Source organism: Larus michahellis, chromosome Z (assembly GCF_964199755.1).
Source record: "Larus michahellis chromosome Z, bLarMic1.1, whole genome shotgun sequence".
Lineage (NCBI taxonomy): Eukaryota > Metazoa > Chordata > Aves > Charadriiformes > Laridae > Larus > Larus michahellis.
Window position 1 is genome coordinate 7,380,436 of NC_133930.1, and position 26,661 is coordinate 7,407,096.

Genomic DNA, 26,661 nt, shown 5'->3' on the forward strand with positions numbered 1-26,661 from the left:
GTGCACCTTTCTTCAGAGAATAGCATGAAAGGAGGCATACATCATCCAGATGATTCAAGTTTGTGAGGTGAAAGTATTTTTATTCTCTAAGAACAGATTTATTTTCCTGTTTATGTAATAAACAGGGAAGGGAAGGGAAGGGAAGGGAAGGGAAGGGAAGGGAAGGGAAGGGAAGGGAAGGGAAGGGAAGGGAAGGGAAGGGAAGGGAAGGGAAGGGAAGGGAAGGGAAGGGAAGGGAAGGGAAGGGAAGGGAAGGGAAGGGAAGGGAAGGGAAGGGAAGGGGAAAACTACTGCCAGGCCTGGAAGGGTTCATTTTAGGGATCAGGTTGTGGTTAATTTTTTGATTTGCATCTATTTCCAATTAGAGTGATAGATCTTAACTTATTTTACATGCTTCATTTTTGCAAGAACTTAAATCACTGTTTATATGACTTTGTTCCTAAGTTAACGTAGACATTAATTCCATAACCCATACTTGAAAAAAGATCAGACTAGCCTTAGGAATTCCCAAAGTGCAGCTCAAGGGTCCCAAAAGAATAATTTAATTGCAGCCATATAATTAAACATAAAACTACAAGACACACCTTAGATGAAGTTTATGTAGCCTTTAGCCTGTTATACCCCTAGTTCAGTGGCATTTAATGAACAAAAGTTTTGCAATCTAATTAATGGTCTCTCCAAGCTATAATATCTTCAATTGCTGAACAAAGACATTTCTATGTCTTTTTGTTTGTTTTGTTTTGTTTTATCTGGAAAATATATTTTTGAGGCATTCACAGAATTATGTCATAATAAAAAATTTGTGGATGAAGAATCAAATTTTGATCAATTTTAATAGTGGAAATCCTCTATGTTTATCTGTCATGTTTTTTAATACTGACACTGAAACAGTTGCTATCTGCTACAAGGGTAAATAAAAAAAGATCCTGAAACCTCACTGTAAGTCAAATATGAATTGTCTTATGTGAAAATGACTTTATTCCACTTTGTCATCATACTTTTTCTTCAGTTATTTTTGTGACATTCGCTTTTGATTTAATTATTCATATCCATTGCCATACTTGTAAGGAAAGTCATATCAGTAGCACAAAAAAAATCATAAAACAGAGAACTTGAAAAAGGGAAATAATCTATTAACAGGATTTTAAAAGAAGTTAAAGGCAATTGCAGGTGGAAGTTCAAAATAGTAGCAGTGGAAAGACAAAGGGAAAAAAAGCTCAACTGGTAGGAAATGGACAAAACACAGAAATGCAAGGTCTATTGGAATGAAAGAGAAAGTATTATGAGCTAAAATCATGTAACTATTAGTCATGAGGAGCAAAAGAAAACTACAGACGTAGCTACAGATTTTTGTGTGTGTTATAATAGTTTGTACATAAATATCTAGTGATTCTGATGTTAGCACTACATCAAGTCAGCTTTCAGACATTTTTTCTCCTTGGTCCCACTGACTCCACCTCATTTAAGGATCACTTATGCCTCACAGTTTTTTGCACCCACATGCCCTTCTCCACCACAGCCTGACTAGATCTCAATGAATTCTCTCCATGTTCCTCCTGATTAACTCTAGGAATGAAACCAGGCCATGAAAGATACCCACTGCCTCAGGTTCCTGCTTGACCCAGCATGGACAATTCAGACTGACATTTCAAGCAGAAGCTGCTCAATAATGTTGTCATGGCCACATATACAACCATTTGTGCTCCCACTCTGGAACCACATGTTTGCTAACATTGGCTTTGATTCCTACTTGATTTCCCATATTATTTATATAGAATTTTGTATATAAATATTTAGTCTAACACAATTTAGTTCTTCACTGAATCCTGTGACTGTAATTTCACTGAATCAATGATGAAGTGAAAGCTGTATGATGTAATAGAGTGCAGATAATATCCCGATATGAAATATCACGAGTAAAGCAAACACAATATTTCTGTAAAACATAATGAATAAAAACAGTGACTCATCAACTGATTAAAATGGAGACCTCCTGCCAAGGAAGAGTTTGTGTCTATGTAGCCAGCAAGGAACTGGATTGTCATGTTAGCTGTCCCATTAGCTTTAGAGAAAATGATATCTTGCAAAATACGAAAAAAAGAATTGCAAAGATGAGAGAATCACATACTAAAAGCTTCAAAACTGGTTTCACAAGACATGACTTCTGGTGAATTCTGGCGGACCCAATGTAATGACTTTGCCATGACAAAGAATAGCCATTTATCAGAGCAATAATCCCCCTCTCACCCTCTTCCCCCACCCCGCCTTCCCCCAGCAGTTATTTTCAGTCATACTTTAGCAGAAAAGAGAGAGAAAAGCCTCCTTATTGCATGTGGTCTCCTTTAATTTCTTTCTTTACATAGCAAACTGTTCAGTGCCTTTTTAGGCAAGCCTTGTGCCCTGTTAGACTTTCTAGACCTTGATGTTCCCTTGACTAACAAGCCTGTAACCTGTAAAGCCAAATGAGACAGGAGAGCACACAAAGAGAGAGACCCGTGCTTGAGCAGTGACTCCATCAGTCTCTTATTAGAAACTGGAGGACAGATCCCGGTCTTCTTCATGCTTCTGTAAGAGTAGTAGCTCCAGAGATTTCACTCAAACTGCAGTGGTGTAAATCCAGATGAGAATTTGTTCCTCTGTCACAGCAGCTCTAAACTTAATAGAATTGTGAAGATTGAGGGGTTAAAGTAATGAGTTCCTCAACAGTTCACCTCTTACTGCCAAGGATTCATTAAGCTTGTACTGGTCGTCTTAGACAGTCACCTCTAAAGTCTCTGACTTTCTGGTGAGGATACAGTCAATCTTCACTGTAATGTCCTCAAAACTTATATCTCTGAAATGTGCTTTCATTAGATTGCTCTACAAATCACCCCTTTAAGACCAATTCTAAATATGCTTTCTGAACTGTAGAGTGATTAGTGCTGAATGCAGTACTTTGGGTGAGGTCCTAACGAAATACACTGTATTTCCTTAACAATAATGAGTTGAAGGCTTTAATATAAGGGGTTTTTTATTATTAAAATAACTCTCATATCTCTCTCCAGGTCAATATGCTGTAGTACCTTCCCATTAAGCAGATATTATGTCCTTTTATTACATTCTCCGAGACTCATTATTCTGCATTTATCTGCATTGAATTTGCTATCTATTAGCTCAAGTACTTAAATGATCTAAATCCTTCCCTACCTGACTGTATTGTTTCTTACGGATGACCTTTCCTCCCAATTTAGTATCATCTGCACACCAGAAATTTTTAGTTTAAATAATATGCTCTGAGTCATTTAGGTACTGAAAAAGCTGTGGTTCCAACACTGATCCCTGTGGTGCCCCTGACACAAGTAACTTTGCCGCAGCTTAAAAGCATAACTCAAAATGTGCGATCTCACCAGCCGCAGTTTAACTACATGGCATTCTCACTTTGAACGAACAGTAAAGCCTTATTTAGTATGTATCTAATTTTTATAAAGAGTGTTCTGGCTTTCTTTAAAACAGATGATTAACATTTCTAAAAGGCTTCAGGGCATGTCCACACTCTGGCTGCAAAAAACCTGGTGCTTGTTAAGCACTGAGTGGCAGCTGGGGATGTCCACCTCGATGCAGAGCAGGTGAGCTCCAGCCACTCCAGCCACTTCAGCTGCCTCTGTACGATACCATGTTTAAGACCTACCAAAAGCTTCGTCACGCCATTTCTTGAGTGTATCCATGCTGCTCCTGGGGATGAATTTGTAATTCTTTTGAGTCTGTCTTTAAAAGCAAGATGAACGAGCAAGATGAACGAAGGATAACCCCTGCCCAGCTCACTGCTGCACATGGTCAGTGCTGGTTTCATAAAATCATAGAATCATAGAGTTGTTTTGGTTAGAAGTGACCTTTTAAGATCATCGAGTCCAACCTTTAACCAAACACTGCCAAAACTACCACTAAACTATGTCCCTAAGCATCACAGCTATCTGTCTTTTAAATACTTCCAGGAATGGTGATTCCACTACTTCCCTGGGCAGCCTCTTCCGATGTTTGACAGCCCTTTCTGTGAAGGATTTTTTTCTAACATCCAATCTAAACTTCCCCTAGTGTAACTTGAGGCCATTTCCTCTTTTCCTATTGCTTGTTACCTGGGAGGAGAGACCAATTCCCAACTCTCTACCCCCTCCTTTCAGGCAGTTCTAGAGAGCGAGAGGGTCTCCCCTCAGCCTCCTTTTCTCCAGGCTGAACACCCCCATCTCCCTCAGCTGCTCCTCAGAAGACTTGTGCTCCAGACCCCCAAATATCACTCCTTCACACAGGGTGGCTGTGCCATGTTAGCTATAGAAGGAATGTAATGCTAGGATGAAAGCTAGGATGCTGACAGTGCAGTCAGCAATCTATACGAACTACCCACGAGGAAGACCAAGGCTGAGAGCTTCAAACTGCTTTACTTTTAGCACCTGGTTGAGGTACGTAAAGACGAGCAGCCTTTGTCTTCTCTGATGGTCAGAGGGGAAGACAGGCCTTTTCAGAAGGCACCTGTGGCATGGGCGCCCGTCGCCGTGACTTTATATGTTCCTAAACTTCACAAATTAAGCAAAAAAAGTAAAATCTTGAAGTTAGGCAGGCAAAATATTTCTCTATTTCAGTGTCATTTGGGAGAGATACGGTGCATATTGGTGCAATGCAGGCACGCATTCCTAGTGTGCCTGTGAAGACTACAGCAAAACCAAGGTAGTGTCCTCTGTCACAGGCTAATTGAGCTATGTTGAGCTCTGTGTTTTCATAGTTAGAGCTCTCTAGAAAGAGAGCTTACCTGCGTGTCTCTGAATTAACTTTCAGTAGAGAAATATTAAAAGCTTCTGCTTTGTGATTTGGCACAAGTACATTTGCCAGAATAGGTGAGAAAATGCACTAATATCCAGCTTTAGGGATAGAAAGGTAGAGGTCTGGGTTGAAAGGCTCACTCCCGGGTTTTTGGCAGACATGAGCCCTGTGCCTTGCTCAGACTCCCACCCTGCCTCCCCAGGGATGTCGGATGGACTCCTTCCTCCTGCGTGTTGGGACTTTCCTCTCCTGCTGTGACCCACTCAAAGCTCACTTCTTACCACTGGCTTCCCTTAGCTCTCCTCTGCTTGGGGTTATGGACTCTGATTACTGTACTCCAAGGGGCCAAGTTGTGCCTGAGGCTTTTCTTACCCTTGGGTATGGGTTACTCCACAGAAAAGTGTGCTCGACGTGGCTGGGAGTTACAGCCCTCTCTGAGAACAGACAGTTGCATATACAGCCAAGCTTTACGTTTTCCTTGAAAAGGAGAGGGAAGGAGAAAATCAACTAAAATATTTTGAGAGCTGTATTTTACTTTAGTAATTGAAATGTTCCTCAGCTCCAAAACTTGTGCTGATATTTTCCACTTACTGTATTTTTTTCTTCCTGCTGAAAAATAGGTTGCTATGACTGAGTAGATTTTCTTTTTCCTAACAGCAGAAAAAGAACCAATTGCGTATGCACAATTTCAAGTTATTTAAATTCCATCGCCCCAAAAAGTGATTATTTTCTTTCCCTATGAGGCGTTCCAACGAATTTCATGCAGTCAAGGCAGGCTTAGCTACTTCTTTCTTTGGCTTTTTCACTTCTTTCTGTTCCCCCAGGATGTTCTACGATGATTATTTCTTTCTGTCTTTATTTTCTCTCTCCTTTCTTCCTTTTTTTTTTTCTTTTTTTTTTTTGTTTGTTTGTTTGTTACAACTCCTTTCCCTGAGGGAGACTGCAGCAGTAATGCTGAGGCACTACTAAATGCAGTAAGGAAAAATCATCGGTATTTGATGGCATCACAGTACTAGCATGTTGGAGAACATGTTATCATGTTACTGATGTGGCATGAAACAGCAACAAAACATACTTCAGAAATCTGCATGTTTTTGTTTGATTTTATTAATTTAAAAGCTGATCTCTTTTGTGCAAAACCTGTCAGACTGTTTCAGATGAAAAGAAAAGACAGGAGCCGATAGGTCTCATGGGACAGATATTTAGAGCCTTTTGACATCTCAGTATTTCAAATATGTAATGTTTTGAAAATGCTTAATCCTGAATTTATAAAGCTATAGAGAATTAAGTCTTCCGCCCATTCACAACATAGGTCATAGATATCAGTGATAGCACACCAGAATATTTCCGGATGAGGAGGGCCCACCCATGCAGATGGCAGAATATTTCATATTTCATGTCGGCTTACACTCCCATTTTTCTTTTGAGAATGCATGAAAAAGGACATATTTCATTCACATTTTTCTGACACAGGCTCTGTCCATTAGAAAGTTAGTGAAAGTAATAAACTTACTTCATTTAAAGAACTTTGAAGGTATCATATGGCAGCAGATTTCAGGAGGTTAATTGCCACTGATACTTCTCACAGATATCTAACAGCAGCTTAGCTTCTTCTCTGTTATAATCACTCTTAGTCACTCATATTCACAGCTCTGTATCTCATCTTCTTTCTCTCTTCCTTCTTTCATGTGGAAAAGTATTGAGGGAGTTCAGCCTGTTTGATTAAAAAAAAATATTAAAAGACCTGAAGAAATATGAAAACTTAAAAATGAGTTTTTCTGAGGTTTTGGTTGTTTCAGTCACTCTAGTTAAGGAAGCAGATAGACAAAAAGACCAGTACATTTTCCTTCCTTATTCCTTAATTTTCCCCCAAAATGCCTCCTTTTTTTGATTTTTTTTTTTTCCGTTGCATTTTGGTGGCGGTTTAGGTTCAGAATACTTCCGTCCTATCACTAGACTGAGTGAGGAAATGGATAGCTTTTCATAGCCCTGGAAATAACTATTTGGTTTGTGCTATCATAGATGTCCATAGTCACACAGCTGTGCTGTTCCCCAATGAACTCAGAGGTGCAGATACCCACATCTCAGCTGGAAAAGGAAAGGCCACAAGCTTACCCACCCCAATAGTTTTACTGATCTAACTTGAAAGCACGAACACCAGAAATATTTTAGGGACAAGTAATTCAAACAATAATGGAAATATAATTGGGATTTTTTTTTTCCCAAATTAAATATCTTCTGATTTTATTTTCCATCCCCATTGCTATTTAAAATAATTATTAAATAAAATTTGTTAACATTGTCAATCAATTTTTTGTCAAACTATAGTTTGACAATCAATAGTTTGTCAAACTATTTTTTAATGACAAGTGTTTATGTTTTTAAGGAATTTGCAGTTAAGCAGCCAACCTTGGGAGAGAAAAAAAAACCAAACCAAAACAAACAAAACCCAACTTTTTGATTCATTGGGCTGAAGATTAAGGATTTGAACTTTGTTATTAACTGAGCTAGACATTCATACACTTTATACTGCAGTTACCAATGAGACCTGAATCTCGTTTTGAACTTTTAGTGACTAAATCTTGGTGCCAGAAGAAGACAGGAGTCAGCCTTTTGACAGTTACAGATAAAGATGGGGAAAAAAAAATAAAGAAAATGTTACCAATATTTTCTTTCATCTTTCATCTAAATACAACAACAAAAATTATTTTTTTTCCCTCCAAAAATAGCTCTTGCTATTCCACTCATATTTTGATGAAACACTTAACTGAACTGTCAAATACCAGAAAACTCCTTTTCCTGGGAAAAATGAGACCAGTTTTCTGTGCAAAATGTAATATAAGTTCCTCGTATCTGACACCTAAATGAAAACTTGATGAAGTCAGTGAATATGAAGTTATTAATATTCAGAATCTGGTTTTCGAATACCAGCATTTCTCTGCCCCTGTAATAATACAGATTGTATAGCACTAGTGGGTAGGAGTCCTGGGTTTCATAGCCTAAGGAAAGTTGTTCTTCCAGCAATTCCACCTCAGAAGCCCAAACTAGACTTGAAAGCAGTGTTTCCTTCTCATCCAAATTAGTATCTGTGTAGTTTTGCATGCATGACTTAAAGGTCCAAAAGGAAGTCTGAATTTATAGCCAGGGATTTTAGCTAAGAAGGGGAACTCTGCTTCCTGGAGGACTCGCAACTATTCACTTAACTGAGTAATCGCTGGATGAAAATAAGGATAAATTTGGGTGTGAATGAGGGTCTAGACCCACCACTTCTCTTGGCATTCCCGCCCACTGCACACTTTTCTAATTACACAGCTGGAACCACATGTTCACAGCATCCGTAGGTCTTTCCCACCCAGCTGCACGCCAACCTCTCTACCAAGGAAAAGTGCATTACAGCTTCTTCAGCATACCTCAGGCCCTGCTACTACCTCTGTATTTTGTGGTGAAGTAACTGCCATTTCGAACACCTTTTAATCAACCCTAGTTCACCTCTGGGACACAGCTCAGGTGATTATTCTATAGACATCACATAATATATAGTTATATACCACATAGTAGGCAGCACCACCATCGTAGCTGGAAAGATTAAGTCAAAGCCTGAGCACACTAAGCTTGCCAGGATGCTCTGAAGACTTAGCAATTTCAGTGATAAATTTCCATAAATAGGAAATAAGTACCTAAGCACTCAATTCAGTAAAGACAGACATGCTGCTGAGGATCTTTCTAAAATAACCCTAATTACCTGGGAATCTTCCTCCTATACATAGGGTGTCTCAGGTGTCTAAGCAGTTTAAGTGTTACCTTTCTAACTTAGTTCCCTGAATGTAGGAACTGAAATTCCACAAAAACGTCACTTTAAATGCCTGGATGGTTAGCTGAATGCCTGCCTAAGTATCTCAAGCAGACATTTAGGTGCCTAGACACATACGTAGCTGTCTTTAGACACTAAAATTTGGGGAAATGCTTCTTGCTGGTAAGGGGTACTGAAGAGAGATATAGAAAGACTAAGTATCTTCCTATATCTGACTTTGACGTTGAGTCCCTTTAAATTTTACTTTGGGGAGGGAGAATTCTCGCTCTCTGTAAATGAAATTAACATCCTGCAACCTATAAACAGGTGCAACGGATATTATTTACTCCCTGTCTTTTTTTGCAACTGTAGAAAGACCTGATTCAGATCTGGTCTGAGGACTCATTTTAATAAACCCAGTGTGATTTTAAATTGGTTGAGGTGTTGATTTTATCCCTCCTGTGAAGTATCTTGCTGCAGAGAATGGGAGTTTTAACATGACGTGTTCTGAGATTAAGTAATATATCTTTTCAAATTTTCTTTGTTTTGTGCTTTGAGTGAGCTTTATCTGTATCTAATGGATGCAAAAGACGCTATTAGTTCAGAAGCTATTAACTCAGACAGAAAAATTCTATGTGATTTTTCTTACTAACAGCCAATATTTATGGATTCTGTTGGGCCATATGGACAGTAGTCACCAGTCTTTCACATAGAGGGAATTTATGGTTTCTAACCTGTGTTTTCCCTTCCACAGAAAATATGGAAAAGTATAGGATTGACCACAGCTTATTGCACCATTTGTGGCATATAAGCAAGAAATGTGACATAAAGAGAAACAAAAACCAACAAGCCAAATAAAGAAAATAATCTTCCTTTCAATGTAATTTTTCACGGCTGAAACATCTAAATTTAGGAGGAGGATGACTTTTGGAGAGTAACTGTGTTATGAACATCACGTCATACTATTGCACAGATGGGCAGATAGATGAACTACGTGTTGTGATGACGGAGAAAAGAAGTAGTCATTTGGGAAACAGGATGCAGTAGAGATATGGTGTTGTTGAGGGGTTGAAAAATTTAAAGTTGCACTGATACATATATTCATATAAAGGGTGAGAGGGAGGTTTCAAGCTAATATGAAAAATTTCTAGCTCCTGTTGCTGACGGTTGGTTGGTAAAGGTAGGTAGGATCTTCTCCTAAGGAGACTATGGAGACATTACAGAATCAAAAGTGTCAAGTAACGGATGGGTTCCTGAAAGCGTAATCAGCACAACAGCCACAACGTGGCAAGCTACTATGTGTAGGTCTATGTTAACACAGTGCCACTGAAGAATGTCTCCTACCTTGTGAAGCTTCCATAAAGATTTCATTACTTTGGTGTCACTTGACAACTCTGACATGACATAAATCAGATGACTATCAAAATTTATCTCCCATTTCCATCTTATATTTATTCATTGCTTTGCTTCTGTTTAGGACACATATCTCGGTTTGTAAAAGAACTAGTTTCAAGATCATCACCAGAAAAAAATCTAGTAGACATTGACAGGTTTGGATCAGAATTTAAGATTTCCTGACAAGGAAAATCCTGCACTCCTAGGTGTTGCGATATTAGAGCAGTTCCTGAGAACTGGCAGGATTCTGGCACTTGAGCAGTTAAGTCAGCCCAACACAGGCTAAGTTACCCACCAAGGTAAAATGTAAAATAAAATGCATTGAAACACATCTCATCAGCACTCAATATTATTTATGGAGAGTGCCTGGGCATTCCGGCGGGTAATACTTCTGTTGTTTGTTTAAGTAAAATAACTAATTTGTCTCTTTAATAAGAACATTATAGATATCCTGTGAATTTGTATGTCAGCAGCACTTTGAAAAGATGGTGTGTGCATAGACAGACTGACTGAGAATAAACTACTGAAAGCTTTACTCTGTAGCTAGAAAGATGAACCTGAGGGTAAAATATTTCAGAACTATTCTGACAACAATGCAAGTTTATGAAATGCTTGTGTTGGGAGAAAAAAGGATTATAATAATACTCTGCACATGAGTTGCACTTTTCACCTGGGAAACCTAAAGTATTTTTCAGACATCAGCACTCTCAAGAGGAAGGTCTTGTGTTATTCTACAGATGGATGAACCAAAGTACAGGGGCATCTATCACCTTTCCAGCTCCCTCTGGAGTAAAGAAGACTTTTCCACTGGGCAGTAAATGATGCCCTATGTTCTAAACTGATTTTTAAAAAAGAAAGAAAGGAAAAGAAAGAGAGGAAGAAAAAGAGAGAAAACGTCTTTTAGAGTTTAAATGAACTATCAGAGTTGGTGTGGATTTGTTGCAATTTAGGGATACTAATTTTAATAGAAATAGTTGAAAACTTTTGCAGGTTTTAACTTACTTGATCTTGATTTTTTCTAAGCTCTTAAAGCAACATGCAACCTTTTCCTGTGCTACTGTTCTTCTTGTTGTGAGGGTAGTTTCTCTATTAAGTGTTTTTTGAAGCACTCTATAAACAGGAATAGAGGTCCTGATTCCGGACAACTTTCTCCCACCTACTACTCTAAATAGAAGCTACTTTGTTTTTTATGTTATTATTAAAGGACCTTTTATTAATTTCAAATAATACAAGATTTTAACTTGTGAAAAAAGTAAACTACTAACCAGGCAACTTCTATTCATTCCTTAGGTTTAATCATTCTGGCAAGAGATTAATAATATATTACGTTATCAGAAGAATGCAACTGTAGATTGTAAAATCAGATAAACCAGGAGACACGCCCACTAAAAATATATGCTTTGAACCCATATTTCATGAAGTAGTTATGGAAGTTCCATTAGCACAGGCATTTGATCAAGTGTATTAAGAAGTGTATAATCATACTACTAACTCTTTGCCTTGTTCCCATCTGCTTTCATGATTTGTTGTAAAGTTTGATTTATGGACAATATTGCATCTGTGGAAGTCTGAAGATTTGAACTCCATATTTTTTGTAATGTTTGGATTTTTGTTTGTCTGCTTGCTTGTTTTTAGGAATGAACAGGACAAGATCCACATCAAACAGAGCCTTGGGTTGAAACTTCTCTAGGAGGAACTGATCCATAACTACTGAAGTAATAATGCCAAGCAACACCGAAGGACTTTTGTATGTTTGTAAACCACCTAAATTAAGGAAACCCAGATCAGCTTAGTCAAACACATCAGATAATATGACTGAGAAGAAATCATCCTCTGCGAGGGAAGATATTCTTTACCTTGATCCTACCAGCTCAGAAGCTGCTTTAAGGGGATTCCTGGCTTAAAACATACTCTGTGCAGTCTCTTTGGTGTCACTCAGAAGGTCTCTCTATCATAACCTCTGAAGTTTGCTTTCTAGGTTTGTTCCTTGCTTAGAAGAGGGATCTCACCTCCCTCTGAAGTCTCTCAGTCTGAAGTCACTTATCAGGTTCTCATCTGCCAGTTTCCCTGTCACCTCTTCACCTCCAAGCATGTACAAACACACCTGCATAGAGAACTGTAGTCATGACTGAGAAAATACTTAGCAAATTTTCTTAAGTCCTATCACTGTCCTAGAATAGTGGAGCACACGCAGTGCAGCGTATATTCAGTTAGTCCAACAAACTGGGATGGATCAGAGTTGAGGAACACGTGCTGCACAGGCAGTCAGTGCATGCAGAGACATCACTGGAGTAGCTCAGAGGAGGTACCCATACTGCAGTTACTGTAATTTCTTTCACAGAGATGAAATGTCTACAAGAACAATGAAAGTGTTAAGAATAATTAGAAAATAATTTATTCTAATGGTTCCTTGCAAAAGCACATGAAGAGGGTGAAACCACAATACAAAGAATGAGATTAAGGTCACATCTGCCATGATGATGTAAAGTTTTAGCAAGGCAATGCATTTACATGAAAATTCCTTCCCCAGGTTTGTGGTAGTACCATCTCAGACGCACAAAAAAAGGGGGAAGAGTCCTCTACAGTTACAAACTTTATATGGAGTTACTTATGATGTTATTCACCATATTTAGATTTATGATGAAAGCTTCAGGTTTCAATATAACTATTGCGTAACTTTAATTGCAAACAGAAGCTCAGTCGGATCACGTGCAACATGGTGTCCTGTGAGCTGAGGGTGTCCTGGGGAATGTGGCACATGAGGAATCCCCTTGAAGGCCTGGCAGCCAGGGCCCAACACACCTGGGGACAGGTGTGTTGGCCTGTGCGTTGCCCTGTCTTGGTGGAGCCTGTGGCCAGGCTGGGCAGGGCTGTGGAGAGCTGGAGACCAACATCCAATGGTCTTGCTGGGGAAGGGACTGATGCCTCCTAAAATAGGGTCCTGGACTGTGGACAAACAGTAAGGCCCATGGGTGCTTCAGGGTCTTGATGGCAGGGATGATCCCTCTGTGGGTCAGAGTTTTTCCAGGTTGGGACGAAACCTCTCAATCTTATTGAGAGACATGGTGATCACCTACCCCCACCACACCTCTGTTTCACAGCCAAAATGTGACGATGTAATCTGTTAAGTCTTTCCCTGAAGTTGAAAGAGGAAAAGTTATACAGAAAAGAAAGTGAAAATGTTTCAGAATCAGTGTGGACCAATATATAACCATAGTTAAACTGCTTCATTTTCACGAGTTTTTACTTTGATTCATTTATCCATTTTTGATGCCAGTGAGGGAGAGCAAGAGTGGCTCCCTACTCTTCTCTCTCTGAAATTAAAAGGCAGTAAATTTTAAACCAATAAAAGCAAATGTTGTTTTGTTTTCTTTGCTTTTTTTTTTTAATGTAGCTGATAGTCAACCTGAATAATTCACTGTCAGACAAGGTCACTAAAGGCAACTGCAATATCAGGATTTTAGAAAAGGTCTGAGTAATTTTATGGCCAGTAATAACAGTTTTGCCATTACAGAAGCTAAAAATATGTTGGAAAGGTCACCAGTCTTTGTGCTTCAGGGTCTGGATGATCACCCGTGGGGTCAGGACAAAACTCAGTATTGCAGTGTGCACACCCACACATACATCTACATGCACACACGACTCTCAGAAATACTCACTAATAGTTTTTAATAGGTGATGATATGCTACCAGAGAAATGCCCTGTCTTAATTTTCAGCTGGTGAGTATACTCATCTTGTCAGCAGAGGGCTTCCCACGGCTTCTAGTTTTCATAGGAAGAGGCACTCAGATACTTCAACATACAAATACTATATCATGCATCTTTTTCAACAGTGATTCAGATCTCCTTTTATATCAGAGTCCACCTGAGACAACTGATAATGGACTTTGCTTTACTGGGTTTGATCTCTCTTCTCTTCCATCCTAAGGCAGCTGCTGACCTCTTCTTCCCTTGCCTGCATAAAAGATGTCCTTAGTACCAGCTCAGTGCACAGGATCATGGTGTAGGGGCCTCTACTCTCCCCCTGCAGAGATGAGTACAAACACAGCAGAGTTTTCTCACTTGACACAGTGCCTCACTAGTGAGGCCCACTATACCTGCGAGGAACCATTTTGTTATTGTGCTGTTGGCAGATTGTGCTGTTAGCAGCACATTTCTTGCCTTAGATATCGAATGAAACCTGAGGTTTGAGCCGAGAGGGAAGAGCCAAAGCTTAATCTGACCAAACGGAAAAGAAAAAGCTATTCAAGTGTGTGTGAAGCTTCAGTGGAATCTCTTATAACAGGCAACGTTCATCCTCGTCAAGTGATCAAGCCTCTTGTAGTTTATGAAGGAATATCCAGAATACAATGTTCTTGTGCAATCAAATCTGTGTGCAATCAAATCAAAGTTCTTTGAACTATTTAAGGCCGATTAGATGACTCAGCTCATATTTGGTGGAAGGTAGCTTAGACTTATTACTCATACCTAAATTCATTACTTGCTACATGGGCTATAGTGCTATGAATGTCAAACTGTCAGACTTCAGGAAATCAGTTATGACTTCTTGGTATTGTGAGCTTCTTGAATACCTCAGTCCCATTTTATGTGATATTTTACTGGCTTCCTACAGAATATCAAGACAAGTATGAGAGGGAGACACTCAGTGTGACTGATCTCAGCCTCCTACGGGGATGTTCACTTTTCCAGCCTGGTCATTAGCTTACACCACATTGTAAACTGTAACTGGGTGCAAAAGAGGGGGAAATTTGTACACTTTTTTTCAGATACCGACTAAAATTGAAGCATGAACATGACTGAAAAATGAAGGGAGATAAATTACAGTTATAGAAAAGGCGTCTCTTTTACTTATATGTTTATTTATTTGCTTATCAAAAGATGAGGATCTTTAAATTGAAAAATTCCAACGAGTAGTCATTGTTTCTCAGTCTCCAGACACCTTTGGACAGATGTGTTACTGACAGATGCACAGTATTTTAATTAACATAAAGGCAACTCAGTCATATTTAATAGCCTGTGATAAACAAGAACTTGATCTAGACCACATAATCATCCCTTCTATCTTTATCCTATGGTTTGTCTATGATTTTATCTAATATTTCCCTGTTCAAAACAAGCTTTTTAAACTCAACATTATTCACATACATACATGCATAGCACAGCAAATATTCAATAGAAAGTGAATATTTTGCAATAGGGGAAGAAGAGAGAAAATAGGAAAAAAACCACAATACAGATAGATCCTCCTCACATCATTTCACATACTCAAAGAAGGTGCTCAGGAGAGAGCGCAAGGAAAGAAATGTAGCATAACAATCTGTGTAGGAAGGAATGGAACAACAATAAAATGTCTGTTAAAGAACTGGGGGAGCCTCAGAACTCACAAAGGACACTAAAATGACTGAGTAAGGTACTCTCCTGTCTTGTTTTATTCCATTTGAAAGTAAGGGGTATTTATTACATTGATGAGTCTGCAACATGTTTCTTTGGACTGATTCATGAGTTGCATTTTGCTGTATGTAGAAAACAAACAGAAAAAATGACCTTCTGCCTACTCTATTTTCCTGTGATATATTTGAGAATAAGATTAGCTGAAACATCATAGGCATAATATCTTAGAAAGTAAAAGTGTTTTTTCTCAATACAAAGCACAGGTATTGCTAGAAGGACTAGGTCAAGGAGACTGAAAGGCTACTATCCATCTGCCTAAACCCAGTGGAGAATCAACATCTGAATGGGACCTCCTCGGTCCTCTTTGTAGTCAGTGAAGAGAAAATGGGACAAGGAGAGCAACGTTCCTCCCTTCCTAAAACCAGTGTCTTCTCCCAAATAACTCTTTTTTCTTCTTCTTCTTTTTTTTTTTTTTTTTTCTTTAATGGATTCAGCCTTATACATCAGCTATGTAGATGTCTGCAGCTGGTTTAATCACATTTGGAATGTAACACATTTTATTTTCTGTGCTGAATAATCATGGTTTGTGTGTGTCTGCGTCAAATATATACATTCCCTTTCTGTCCATCAGCAACATATTTTTATACAATTGGTTGATTTCCTCCAAATTCGACAGAAAAATAAAGGTTTCAAAGACATTCTGTCATACACTGCTACAATGCTGTTTATATTGGGAAAACATACAGCCTGAAAAGACACTGTTGTCATACTTCCCTTAGTGAAACCCTCAGATGCTCACACTTTATTAAACATCAGAGAATTCACACAGTGAAAGTAAGGGAGAGAGAAAGAAGAAAAGCTGGAAGCAGGTATTTATTAGCTTTGGTACTCTCTGAACTAATTATTTAAACATTGTGATTGTCTTTGACAGGGTTTAATGGCAGAGTACCTACACCCTTTTAAAAGAAGCTGCCAAACTCATAATTGATACATAAGATTCAAAGATCCGATTTCTAAAGAATCTTTTAAATTTGGAAGTGGTGTCTTCTTGTCGGGATTGCAGCACTGATAACAAGGACTACTTTTTGTTACGTATCATTTCTATATACAGAAAACTTAATTCTCCAGGACCATCTATCTGACATGCTTCCACTGTGAAGTGTGGTTTTTGAATGCAGAAGCACAGCAAAGGTCTTTTCACTTAAGAAAGAGAGAAAGAAAAATTCTCAGATGCGATATACAACATTTCTTGGGCTCTCTTAGATGATCTTTTTAAAAGGAAATGCAACATGAAATACAGCCCTTAGTCGTGTGTTCCTGTATGGAATGCACATGTGTCCGTCACATGTCATCAGGTGAACTATCCTGTGGTGTGACTTGTACCTCAGAGCTTAAAGAATACATTCTATATGTTACATGTTAAAATCGGTTATACCAAAGTGAGGATCCAGCTCAAAAACACAGCATTTTTTAAGCCTGTTCAAGGAAAATACTATAGTCTAAGTTGCAATCAAATCTCTCGGAGGGATTAGGCAGACACCATTTTAATTTATCCATTCCAGGATTCGGTGCCAAGAGCGCTACAAAGATGAAAATAAAGAAACTGCCGACTGTGCATTTTTGTTGTTGGAGCTGCTGCGGCAGCAGTCTCAGAAAAAGGAGGGAACTGCTGTGCTACCTCGATCCCACACATACTGAAAGCCCATAAGAAGCTGGATTCTCACATCCTTTTGCCAAATAACTGCATAGCAGCTGAAATCCACCAAGTGCAGCTTTGTATAAAGAAAAGAAGAAAAAGAGAAAGACAGAAAAAGTAGCAGATGTTTGGAATAGTGACTGTACTGCAGATTACTCTAGTGCGGGGGGTCTAAAGAATGGAGCTAGCTATTTTTGGAGTACCTTGCAAGAAGTAAATAATGATGTAGCTGTCTGTAAAGCCCGACGTGGGTCTCTATATTTGTAAATGCTTCCTTCTTCTTTGTAGGCACAGATTGATTTTTTGCAAATGCAATGTTAAAGTTCAAATGGCAAAACACATTTGGAAGCTACCTTTAACCAGTTCTGCCGAGACGAGCAGACTAAGGTGTCCTTGTTAGATCCTGGCAGCTGTTAAAAGACTAAGACTCTCACCTGGCATCAGCTACGATCCAAACCAGGACTTTGCAGTTTTTGTCATTCTTCAGTTCCTCTGCAAAATAGGTGCAGTCTGCTTCCAGACTGCTCGGATGATATATCACACCAACCTGACATTCATTTTGCACTTGCATTATTGATGTAAATCTACAGTAAAGAGCTGGGGCCATGGTCATTAGAGTGGCCGAGTGCATGATAAAATCTATTTTGGGTGATAGCAAGGTATTTGGAAGCTACTGAGACAGCTGGCTTGTTATCTCTCTTTGGACTAGCCTTACTATGTTTAATGAATGGTAAGCCTGTTGTTAAGGTGACACGAAATTGGTTATGCTGCTTATTCAACGCGCCACAGTAACGTTTTTCCACATGGGGAAACATACAATTACAACAAAAATGACCATGATTAGCAACTTAAAGCAGGAAGCACAATTTGCATACAAATATATTTTCCCATGTCTGCTGGTTCTGAAGGCCGCTTTTAACAAAATACTTGCACGTATCTATAACTTGAAGTACAGAGGTAATCCCCTCAATTGTGTCCATCAATATTCCTGTAGCTGTTCACTTGATTGGGTGATCCTCTGGAGATCAGAATTTCCATCTGATCCCACTGAAGTCAGGAAACTGGTTGCCTGTAAGTCATTTCTGTCTTAAACTAATCAGCTGAACTTTTGCCAAGGAAACCATAAGGTTTATAGCTACAATTCCATGATCCTATAAATCTTTTTAGTAATTAGGCAGGAATTAAGTAACTATGGTATATCAATATTTGCATGTGTTATCTATCATTTCCTTCCTACAATATTAGTTACTGTTCCAGAATATTAAATTTTTGTAGTCTTATTGAAATTTATTTTTTTACAGGATGGTTTGCTTTAAAACTTATTCAGTCACTTCTGTATGTTCAGTTCCTGCACCTCACATGAAAAGCGTGGATGTATGATATGTGTATGTGTACCTATTTGCATACACACATATATTTATTTATGTTTATGTATATACATAAAAATGTTCCAAAACAAAGCAACCTAAAAAAAAAAAAACATATCCCTCAATAACTTAAAAAATGCTGAGAGAAGAAAATGACTTAAATAAAATGAAACTTGCAAAAGTGCAAGCAGCTGCCATAAGTGTTCTGCAATAATTCATATATTTTATTGTTCTGTTTTGTTTTTTAGATAATTAGTTGGTGGCAAAGGAATAATCATGTTGCATGAAACATTGTGAATTTAATTTCACAATGAAAGCTGTACACTGTATCTACTGTGAGTTAAAAGGACAAACAAAATCTGTTAAAGGGCCAGACTCAAAAGAAATTTCATGCCAACAGTACACTGCTTTATATTTTCTTTTCTATCACAATGTTGGTCTAATTTTTTTTCCAGTTTCAAAAGCAGCAATGCAAAACCTTTATTTCTGTTTATTTAAATGTTAATTTTAAAGCTCTCTCTAACATCACTTTGATGAGTGAAATGATCAGGGAATGAACTATCATTCTGAAAGAAATCTATTTCAGTAGAACTCATGATCACATAATAAATACTTCTATTGCTTTCAGTGGGACTATTCCCTTGAGAATTAAAGTTAAGTTCTTGTGCACATTTCCAGGTTCAGACCCTTCATTGTTCTGAAGGAATGAATAGCATCCTGCTGATGGAAAAGAACTACAAAATAAATAAATAAATAAATCTGTTATTTACAGGTAATAATGCAAAGACAAACAAAAAGCACATTCACACACAAGAGAACCGCACGGAGTCCTAGATGATAACAGCGAAGTTGAATTTTCACTTTCCTTTCTTTTCCCATTTGTGGCTTCAGCAGTAACTGTAGCCTTTCTATCTTGATGTCACCAGCATTTCAAATAACACCTATCAGCAGGCAGTTCATAGTGAGCTGCACAAAGAAAGTAGTTTCAAAGTTGTGCTAAAACCCCACCAGCTTCTGAAGCACATTTGTTTTGTTAAGTGATGATGTATGCTCAGGCGATAAGGATCTCACACCCAGGGAGGCAGCTTCAACAGACAGTTGTCATGGTGTTATTTTCTATGGATGGCTTGCTTGTTCAAGTTAAAATGTCATGTCTCTGTAGTTTTAAGGGAGGGCAGGGGGCATGTGTCTGACCAATATGCTGCAGCAGGGTGGAAGTCTCATTTGCCTGAAGCCTAAGATGCATGCTGTTAACTCTTCAAATATCACCGCAGCCTCCAAGACGCAGGAAATTCCCGTGTGCTTGCTGTGAACACTCTAGAGTAGAGCCATCTCTCAGTTTGCAGAGTTTGGGTGGTTTCCTTAGACACTTCTCTTCTTGGCAGAGGAACACTGGCTTAGAAACCGGTCCATCCTTTTCTTGACCAAGGGACTGTATATTTATTCCATTCTTGAATAAAAAACAAGCCTAAGAAGATGCTCACAAAAATATTTTTTATCATGCCTGATTCCAATACCGCTCATAATCGCTGTTTGGCGTAATTTACGTTTACACATAAATGACCGCTCTGCTGAAGCAGAGTGGTCACAATTTGCAGGTGCAAAAATCATGATGTTGGGTCTCAAAACCAGTACCTTTCTTCAGAGATCTTTTGCTCAAATTGGTTGACTCATCCCAGATGGTTTTCCTCTAGCTAACATGTAGTCAGCGAAGTGAAATGATCCACCAGCAGCTCAACAGCTTGCAAAGAATCACCAGATTGCAATCTTCGTTATGTGACTTTCTTGCATAACCTGATTAGATCCGTATCAGGAGAAAAGACAACATGGTTTTGGGAGGGGACAAGGAAAAACAAGAAGCACAAACCAACCCTTTTTTTTTCTTTTGTGAACCTTTCTCGTTTGAAAAAAAAAAAAAAATCACCTTCCTTGTGATTTATAGAATCATACACTAGTTTGGGCTGGAAGAGACCTTTAAAGGTCATCTAGTCCAACTCCCCTGCCATGAGCAGGGACATCTTCAACTAGACCAGGCTGCTCCAAGCCCCGTCCAACTCGGCCTTGAACACCTCCAGGGATGGGGCATCCACAACTTCCCTGGGCAACCTGTTCCGGGGTCTCACCACCCTCACAGGAAAGAATTTCTTCCTGATATCCAATCTAAACCTACCCTCTTTCAGTTTAAAACCATTACCTCTTGTCCTACTGCTGCAGGCCCTATTAAAAGTTTGTCCCCATCTTTCTTATAAGCCCTCTTTAAGTATTGAAAGGCTGCAATAATGTCTCCTCCCCAGAGCCTTCTTTTCTCCAGTCTGAACAACCCCAACTTTCTCAGCCTTTCTTCACAGGAGAGGTGCTCCATCCCTCTGATCACTTTTGTGGCCCTCCTCTGGACTCACTCAAACAAGTCCATGTCTTTCTTGTCCAGGGCTTCCGATAGCTGAAATACAACAGAAGTATTTAGATACCCACCAGTGCAAAGAGGTGTCTCCTTGGGTTTTCCAATGCACTTGAGCACAAATAGATTCAAATCAACAGTTAGACAGGTGAGCACGTTGGAAAGTCTCCCCTGCTTGTTTTAGACACCTAACCAGCTTCCGTATCTGCCCCCAAAGTCCAGAAATAAAGACAGACATCTACTGAAGTCTGCCAAATCAAGCCAACTAATTCCTACCCAGAGCAAGGTTGCCCCTTTCTCTTACACATCAGTATTTTAAACACAGTTCCCCTTATTGGAATTCTGTATATAAAAATGCATGGTTTACATCCCTTATTTGGGTATTACAGAGCTCTTGCTATTAAAACAAATAATTGATACATCTAACTGGTTTCAGCAGGGAAGAAAGGAGTAGGTGGTCTCATTAAGAACCCTTGTTTCACAAGGAAAGCATTTCTCATTGTCTTTACCCAGTGATATAAATGACCTTTGCCATGGAATTGATGAATGTATAAATCTTTCATAATATATTTTAATGTCCTGCTGGTAGTAATTTTTATTATAAGACAAAACAAAACAAAACAAAAAGATTTGCAAACAAGAAATCTATTATTAAAAACATATGATCCTTGCACTTTTATGAACAAGAATTTGATTTTTTTTTTATTCTCTATATCTTATGCAATAATAGAAGCTCAAGTTTTCTTTCTTTTTTTTTTAATTATCCAAACAGCAGTCTATCTCCTTGTCCCACATAGACTTATATCTCCAAATGAAGATGTTATACTGACTCTTCACTCAGATGTGTCTGCCAATCACCCTCCCCACCCCAAAATAAAATCAGAAGCTTCCACAATCTTCAAACAGTTCTGTCGTGAAAAGTTGCAGGAGTTGCATGTGCTGGTGCATTTTATTTTCTGGAATTTTTCAGTCTGCATGTCAAATTGCAGCAGAAACAAAGTACTGTCCTGGCTATGATTCCGGAGACTTTAATCTATAACACTGTGCTCTGAACAAAGCTAGCAGGCTTAGGCCAGCAGTCATGCCTCGGCTCTTGTCTACTCCAACATTCACGGAAGAAATGAGAGATCTGATTTAAGGCATGTTTTATTTTTCATCTGAATTAATTCAAGCCTATATCTCTAATCTCCCTGGTGAGTTGATTCATTGGTCTTTTTTATTCAGTTGTGCTGTGCCACAATGCCAAAAAGAAAGCCAGATTTGTTGGGTCAGAGACAGAGCATGTGTAGGCAACATAAAATTTAGGACACTGGAGTAGAAAGTCCTGGATTCTGATTATTGCATAAAGGTGTATTTATCCAAATATTAGTGGACTGCTCTGTGCTTGCCAGCTGTGTGCTATACCTAAGTAACTTCACAGAACAGGAGAAGAGATACCTCAAACTGGTATCAAGTGCCCTCAACACACGTAACATTGAGAAACCTGAATCTCAGTTCTTGACTTCACGGATCTAGCCAAAAGGAAAAGGCTGAAGATAAGGAGGAGTCTGCAGTCTCGTACCTTAGTTTCTTGGTGAGTAGTTAAGGAACATGTTGCCTGCTACATCCAGAACCCCTGCCCTGAAAAAAAGTTAGGAGCACAAGCAGAGGATGCAATTGCCTCACCTTTTATAGAATAACTTCACAGGCAGAATCCAGGGACTCAAGTTGAAACCCAATGATGTGATGTAAAAATTGAGCTTAACTGAGTGCCCATTGATTGGGCCAACAGGAGCAGAAAGATGGGACAAACCCTGTCTCCCCTAAGTTAGTCAGAGGTGAATCCCATCTGCTCTGTCTCAGCAATACTGCTGTTCAAGTCCCTTTGTGTCAAGAGGATTATAAATCCCACCATCTCTCGTGATTCCCAGGGTAAACAAGAATTATTTTAGATGGGGAACTGGTAAGATAGGCAGTATCTTCTCATTCTTTTGAAGTTTTGTCACTGAGAGGCAGATAATTTATACATTATAAAATTGGAGAACAACTATTGCTCTTAAGTAATGTTAGTCTGTAGTTAGAATACTACAATACAACTAGAATAGAGAATGTAGTTAGGTAGGGGTTAATTTACAACTCAGAAACCCTGTAATTATTAATTAATTTAGTTTATTTATTTATCTATGTAAAGCTTGCTTACTTTTCCCTTGGGTATAAATATCTTGGTTTTATTTCTTTCATTTTCATCATCTCTTCTGCCTGTTCAATGATCATTTATTGGAAAGTGAGCCAAAATACTTAGAACCAGACCTTATATTTACCCATTCTTGCTGCATATGATACTGTTCCTACTTTTGCTGCTCTCTTTTTTATTTATGTGATTGAAGAGCTTTTTTGTTATTTGTTTTAATATACTTTGAAAGGCCTAACTCAGCTTGGCTGTTGGCAATTCTTACATTATTTCTACACTTCGTGACCTCTGAGGTGTACCTTTATTTGCTGATCAATCTTTTTTTTCCCTCGATTTCTCGTAGGCTTTATGCTTACTCTTAATGTCCTTTTTGAGGTGGCTATACATCCAAATACATTTGGAAACCTTTCCTGAAAGTTTTGTTCTCACTTGCTTGATGTGCAAGTTTCAGATAACTTTTCACTGCTGACTTAAAGAGTTTGGAGGAATCTGTCACACTGCAAGCCCCTGAACTCTTTGCTTCCATTGACTTCACTTGTTGTTCCTGTAATTTGTCAAAGTTTTCCCTTTTGAAATTGAGTAACCCAGCTGAAGACCTGCTTTTGCTTATTTTCGATTTAATTCATATTCAATCAACTTATGACTGCTGACTTCAAGGGTATTTCAATATTATTATTATTTTCAGTAAGTGCACAGGATTAGAGCAGTGTTTGGCAGGCTAGTTGAAGCAGGAGCAGTAATTCCAGCTGGGCATCTGGAAATCAATGTCATGTCCCTTGTGCATGTGGTGATCAACACTACTTCATATGTTTGTCAGATGTTTGTATTTGTGGAAATCATTGAAATTACTGTACAATTGCCACAAAGTCTTGGCATGTAGGTGGTATCTATGTGTTTATGATGCTGCTGGTTGATTATAAATAGACACAAAGAATGATACAATCTGGATACAGAGGATGATATGGATCTTCCATTCATGATTTGCAGTTATATTGTACATGTGCGTATTCAACACAGTAAGAATAAATGGGGTTTAAGGCAAGTTACATAGAGTAAAGGTGCAAGAATTCAAAAGGTTTATAGTCCCCAACCCTGCGCTACATTATATATATGTATATTTCTCTGCCTTATCTTTTCTTGTTCAGGATTTTCTATGGTTATGTTGACCTTGTATGGTATAACATTAGAAGTATGTTGTGAAGAGGGAAGGACTGTAACTTGATGCACTGTGATCTATTATGGTCTTGAGACTGTGTGTCCACATTTTGGTTTTACTGTCAATGAACTCTGTGCCAGCTGCCAATTGCACACGCTGCACACGCATACAGAGTGCACTTTTGAAGGACCTTGTAGGTGATGGGCTTCAGATGGTGTCCTGCTGTGTGTCTTCGTCTTCGGTTGCATTGAGAGGGAAACAATCTTGCCTACACCAGCTGTGCACTAGAGTTTAGTTTCATAAGACTCCCAGTATAGATGCAAGGCAAATTCACATCAAAAAGAATCTCTCCTTTGCACTAAATCACTAACGTAGTCATAATCTGTGCCTTTGCCTTCCTAATCAAATTCATCAGTAAGATGGGGTTCATCTAGCTGCTGATGTTTTCATTTTACATAGCTGAGACAAACATCTGAAATTCTCGATATAGTCTGTGGACTTCTTTTTCCATCTTACTTATATCCTCAGTTTCCTGCTATGCTCATGTCCACTTACATCTCTAGCTCTAAGAAATATTCTAACTTTATTTAAGTATCTATTTGAACTTTCTGAACATAACACATGCCCTGAAACTTCTGCAGCAAGTCATTTCCACACTCACCTTTGCTGTTGTCATGTCCATTGCTATTTCAGACACCATTACCAGTTTTTCTTTCTTTCTTTTCCATGCTTTTAAAGGCAGAAGAATGTCAACAAACAGAATTCCCCCTTCTAAGCTTATGGTTCAACTGCCCATAAGCTGGTTGAGAAGCTGGCCTCGCCTTGGAGTTGCAAGGCTGCTGCCTACTGACTGCATGGTGCCCCAGAACCCCAAAGCAGCTAGACTGCCTTACCACAGACAAAAAGGAACATTCACTTACCTGCAAGGCAAAAAAGATTTATTATTTTGTCACCAAGGAACAGGTTGAAGCTTTAATGTTTGTTTTCACAAACCAAGAGCAGTTTTTTGAAGAAGCCTGTGCAACATCAGGTCTGTTACGATGTCACTTTGCATACTGTTAACTTTTTCTATTTTTATGGCGGTAAGTCAGACCACCAGTGAACTTCTACCACCTTTAGGTTCCTTGAAAAATGAGAAAAATTCTAAGAAATTGGAATAAAGGAGTCTTCCAAATTGCACTTTTTTTTCTCTCACTACCTATCGTTTCTTTTTAAATCTTGTTCAGCTGGAAAATGTTTGCAGGGAGCGGAGAATAAAATTGTATAGCACAGAAATCAGCCTTTAAGTGTGGAGCTTTGTTTGGGTGCTGTCTGCAAATTCTTACTGCTTTACCTGCCCAGGCAAAGGAAGCAAAACAATTTTAATTGATCCCAAAGCAATCAAGGGATCAATCAAGCCCTGACACAATAGAGAAGGTGCTGTAACACTGGTGGTTCAACAGGCCTCCCCTAAAGTAATCGTATCTGTCAGAAGAGAGGCATTAGTCTAAAAAGCAGTAAATTCTCTTATCCCAACAAAGGAGGTGACGAGGGCGGAACGGGGGGCAGGGGGAGTTTGACAAAAAACGCAGAAGTGAAATTGGAAGACTAGAACAAACAAACGAATGGACAATCAAAAAAGATAATTGATTATAATAAAATTAATATATCAGTAGCATTTTCAATTTTGAGAGCTCGTCTATTCATTGACATCTTTGCAAAAATGCATGCATTAAAGGCATATGGAAAATTCCCTTGGGTGGGACAAAATAAAATTTCCATTTTTTTCAGGTCATGCTGAGCCTCATGCATCATCACATCTTCATAAACATTATAACTCCATTGACACGGTATGGATATTTACCACTGAATCAACAAAGAACTGAACCTTCTCTTCCCTTATTTTCTGATTCCTTCCCAGCCATTTTGCTCCTTTTATGTGTGTTTGTGTTTTCCTTCGCTTTTCACCTGACTCTGAGATCTACTGTACCGCACGGTTATCAGCATGATGAGAGGAGACAACCTGTCTAGCTCTGACCGGTCTTAAAAAGACTGGTAAAGAAAAGGGGCTTGACTAGGTAAGCCATATGACATCCCAGACCTGGGAAGTAAGCCAGGGTCCAGAGCAACATCTGCTGTGGCCAGGCTGCCAGCCCAAAGCATCCATCCGTGACTGACCAGTCGCCTTGGATCCTGAGAACATCAACAAGCGCTTCATTTCCCCCACCTTTACCATCCCCTTGTTTTTTCCCCACTGCTGCCTAGTGTTTTGACAAAGGCAAGGGAAATGACCATGGTTCACAACTCAAAATTAAACGTGAAAAACAGCCCTTTCCTCCTCATCAAGAAAGAGCACTTGACAAAATAAGAGACTGTAATGCCATCCTTTATTCTAAATAAAGGATTCTGTCACATTTGGAGTGTGTACGTTTTTCATATCCACTCAGTTTTGGTATAAGATATTTTTTCATTCTTTGTGTGTTTGTGGTTAGTTCATCCGATTCAGGGACAGATGTAGCATGGATTG